This window comes from Vombatus ursinus, unplaced genomic scaffold (assembly GCF_900497805.2).
Source record: "Vombatus ursinus unplaced genomic scaffold, bare-nosed wombat genome assembly UNPS02014779.1, whole genome shotgun sequence".
In the NCBI taxonomy this organism is placed as follows: domain Eukaryota; kingdom Metazoa; phylum Chordata; class Mammalia; order Diprotodontia; family Vombatidae; genus Vombatus; species Vombatus ursinus.
This window is the reverse complement of record NW_020954557.1, coordinates 7,991,572-7,996,471: the sequence shown is the minus strand read 5'-3', so window position 1 is coordinate 7,996,471 and position 4,900 is coordinate 7,991,572.

The window sequence follows — 4,900 nt, the reverse complement described above, 5'->3', positions numbered from 1 at the left end:
TTCTTCTTCTTCTTCTTCTTCTTCTTCTTCTTCTTCTTCTTCTTCTTGGCAATAAAAGTTAAGTGACTTGCTTAGGTTTACACAGCTAGTAAGTGTCTGAGGTGGGATTTGAACTCAGATCCTCTTGACTTCAGGACCAATGCTCTAGCCACTGTGCCACCTAGATGCTTTGATAGAGCTATTTTCTATAACGTTGTCGTATATTTAATTCAATCTCAACAGATATAATCCTTCACTTCAAAACACACACACACACACACACACACACACATACACACTCAACCTCTCCCTCATGCCAAGGCATTCCCTGAAAACAATGATGTCTACCCCTCTCTGAACATATTCTACTTTGTCAAGGTCCTAGACAAAATGTTGCTACCAGAACTGAATTCAGAATTTCAAACATGGTCTAGTTAAGGCAATGTGCAGTGGAACTCTACCCTCCATAGTTCTAGATACTATACCACTATTGAGGCATAGTGGATAGAGTGCTGGTTCTGCGGTCAGGAAGACTTGAGTTCAAATATGGTCTCAGGCATCTTATCAGTTTTTGGACTTGGGAAAGTCACTTAACTTTTCTTTGCCTTAGTTTCCTCAGCTGCAAAATGGGGATAATAACAGTACCTACCTGGTTTATTTCCTTCTTCAGGCCCTATTAATGCAGCATAACATCATGTTAACCTTTTGACTTCCATATCACAGTATTGATTTAGCACTCCATTCAAGATCTCCTAGGTCTTTTTATTTCTTTTTAAATTTTTTTTTGGGGGGGACCATTCTTATAGGAAAAATCCCATGAGGAAACTTCCTCTGGCATTGTAGGTTGGGACCTTTTCTGGAGTTTATCCATCATAAAAAGTTTCCTGGGGCACTGAGAAGTTAAGTTACTTGCCCAAGGTTACACAGCCAGCATTTAGTATGTGCCAAAAGTGAGAGATTTGAAGCTAAGGCTTTCTGATTTGGATGCCAACTCTATATCAACCATGCTACTCTCCCTCAGATCTTTCGTACACAAATTATTATCTGGCCATACTTCTCCTACCTTTTCATTGTGAAATTGGTTTAATAATATATTTTTTCCAGTTCAGTACAATTATACAAACATTTATTAAGTATCTTTTATATTCAGGATACTGATAAGCCTGGAATTTGAAAAGTCAAAGTATATAGAGTTAAAAGGAACCTTAGAGATCATCTCATCTAGAAAGAGGATCGATCTGGGTTTTACCCTAGTATGCTGAAATTTAGAGGGCAAAAAACATTAATACAAGCATTCCCTGCACCTAGAAACAATTGAACTCAGCACCTACTTAGTGAGGATAAATAGTATGAATCTGAAGTTACAAGGTGTTTCCATCTGAAAACAACTATATTAACTAATTTCCCTCCTGCTCAATGGAATTTGTCTTAATTATTCATGTTCACATTATGAATTACAAAGTTTATTTTTTGAACCAGTTATACTGATGTGCCAAAATTTCTAGTTATGGGTGTGATAATTCCAACCCCTTCATTTTATTAATGAGGAGACTAAAAACCTGAGAGGTTAAGTTACTCACTGGCTTGTTTAAGATCACACAGATTATAAGTAGCAGTGATGACATTCAGTTTGACTTCAAATCCAGTGCCTTTTCTGCAGAGCACCCTGTGTTGAGCTCTGAACCTCACATTACAAACCTTCATATTTGACTATTACTTTTATTAAAATTTGGTACAGCATAGTGGAAGCCTAGACTACGAGTAAGGAGTCTGGGCTCTGCTCAGAACTCAGTGTGTCCCTGGGGAAGTCATTTCCCTCTGTGCTTCAGTTTTCTCATCTGTAGAATGAGGATGTTACATTAGAAGATCTCTTAAGTTCCTCGAAGTTCTAACAGCTGATTTTAAAGAGAAAATATTAAAAACATGCCTGCTACTATGTGTACTCCAATTTTCTCAAAAGGAGAGCAGGTTCTTTTTCATTTAGGACCTCAGCTATCCTCAAAGGTGTCAACTGGGTGAAGCCCATCTTTCAAAATGCAGAGTCCATGCTGGGTTGAAAGCAGGAAAGTTTTATTGGGAGGAAAATCAGACACTAAAACCAAGGCCCCTCTTCAACCACCTCCCCCTAACAAGATACAAAGGAGCCCATAACCCAGGAGAGGAAGGGGAGATTTATGCTTGAAAAATGCAAGGCAGGTTTGGGCCAGTTTTGGGGGGTACAGCTCAGCAACATTAGCCAGCAAACACCAGCAAAGTTGCCTGGGAGTGATCCAGACTTTGGATCATTGCAGGCTCCTGATTGGCTCCTTTCAGCAAGCAGGCTTACTCTGTGTCCAGTGCATCAGCCTGGTAAGGTAACTCATAGAAAACAGATATATTATTCTCAGGGGCACTTCCACAAAGGTAAATATTTCTATTTGATATAGAAGCTTGAGAGCAGATTTGATGGATGGAAGCTACAAAAAAAGTTACTTTTGAATTTTCATGTCCTAAATAGATGTTCAGATAGAATACTTTTTTTGTGGCTGCAATTGTCCATATTCAAGGAAAGATGACAATTACTTTGGTTATATGATCTTGAGTTAATTTCACATTTAGAGGTTTGGCCTTTGAGGACATCAAGCAAATAATACAGAATCTCAAAAATTTAAACTATATTTCAGATTTCAGAGTGACATCTAGTGGGTATAAGAGGCAATATCCTCATAGGCACAGTTTTCAAATGGTAAAAACATTAATCATGAAAAACTTTTATTCAGAGGTTGTAACACAAGTGATTTAGGACTTTTCTTATAACGTAAACCCTTTTTTCATAAAACCCTATCGAAGATCACTATACTAACAAATCAGAAAAAGCCTGCTTAGGAGGTTTATAGGAATATTTCAGTTTCCTTTAGTGTTTCTGTTAAACCAGTGAAGGTGAAGTTGGCAGGTTCATTGTTGAAAATATCCAGCTATGTTGGCCATTTAATTGAGCTCAGGCAACTTAATTTATATTCTCATCTTTGGGTATTAGATTTTGTGTGTGTGTGAGTCTATAACATCTTCTTACTTGTCATCTGTTTTACCTTCCATGTGCCCCAGAAATGCATAACCTAGACTTTTTTTCCCCAATCTGTGAAGGGGTCAAGGAAAACATGTCCTTTTTAATTAGTGAACTTCATCCTAAGTCCTTCTTTTAAAACAAAATGATACTTTTTTTTTTTTTTTGGTGAGGCACTCGGGGTTAAGTAACTTGCCCAGGGTCATACAGTTAGTAAGTGTTAAGTGTATAGGCCAGATTTGAACTCGGATCCTCCCACCTCCAAGACTGGAGGTCTATCCATTGCGTTACCTAGCTGCCCCTTAAAATGATACTTTTTCAATGACTATTGTAGGACACTAGGCACTTAACACAATGTGTACATATATTTAATAAAGGGTTGTTTTAAAATGTTTTGAATTTGGCTGAATAAATATTTGTTGATGAATTTGCCCTCCTGTATGTAAAGTTTGGTGTCCCAAAGACATTTTTGGGGGTACTTGACTTGAGAAGAATAAAAATCACTTATTTTTGTGTTTCTACTTTTCAAGTACTTTCTTCACGTTAAGAGGTGGTAGGATGTAATCTAGTGTAGAAGCCAGGAAGACCTGGGTGCAAGAATTACCTCTGAAACGGTGTTTGTGTGACCCTTAGCAGATCACTTCACTTCTTAATGCCCTAGACTACTCCCCTAAACTCTCAGCTACAGAGAAGGGGATAAACTTTATTGCTATCAGGGATTCTCTCACCTTGGAATTCCCTGTGCCAATAAAATGACAGGTCTATTTCCTTCCCCTTTTCTTCTTCATGTTATAGTGAAATAAGAGGTTTAATGGGAATTCAGAAGACCTGAGCTCAATTTTAAACTCTACCACTTATAATAGGGTAACTTTGGAATGGACAATGAATTTCTCTGTCCAACTAAATATTAATATGACCATAACTTACTTCAGGCTATTTAGAGGGAGAAATGAGATAAGGAACATAGGATCAAAGATTTAGGGGCAGAAGGGATCTTTGAAGTTAGGTTCTCTAATAACTTCTTTTTACAGTTGATACGTGTAACCCAGGAAACTTAAAATAGTTTGCTCTAGGTCACATGGTAAGTTATTAGTGACAAATCTGTGATGCTTCAACTAATGGGTTTCATGCTATCATATTGCCAAGGTGCTAAGGATACAGGAGATGTATGTCTGCTGGTTTCAGGCAGAAATCATCCCAGCATTCGCTCCTTAACCTCCAAATTTTCCCTGACCTAGACTAAGTTCTGGACTTCAAGTGATAAGCTAACTCCTCCTATCTCATGGGATTGTGGGAGAGGTGTGGCAGTACCAGCAGAAGGCTAGGGTGGAAGCTGCTAGAGGAAAATATCAGAGAATAATCCCCATAGAAGCAGAAATGGGACTAGGAGCTGGACATCAACGATAAGGGGACTGCTTTAGGACCATAAGAGTGCTGAAAGCCATTTGAAGACCAAGACCCAAAACAGTGAAGCTTGGTTTCCCTTCTCCTCTTTATCTTCCCTTCTACAGAAAAGGAATGAGTATATATTTGGGACACATCTTTGTTTCCTAAAAGATGTTTATCTTTCTATTTCCTTTGTCTCAAACTTGTCATCACAACATAACAATTAACCATTTCAAGGCTGATCTATGTGTGTCATTGCTTGAATGTAGTGGAGAAAATGGGATGAACAATTGATCTGGAAAGAGAATGACTTTTCTTTTTTCTTTTCTCCCCTTCCCTCTCCTTCCTTTCCTAACCCTCTCCTTCCCCTCCTTTTCTCCTTCTCTCTTTCCCTTCTTCCATCCTTCCTCCCTTTCTTTCATCCCTCCCTCCCTCCCTCCCTCCTTTCCTTCCTTCCTTCCTTCCTTCCTTCCTTCCTTCCTTCCTTCCTTC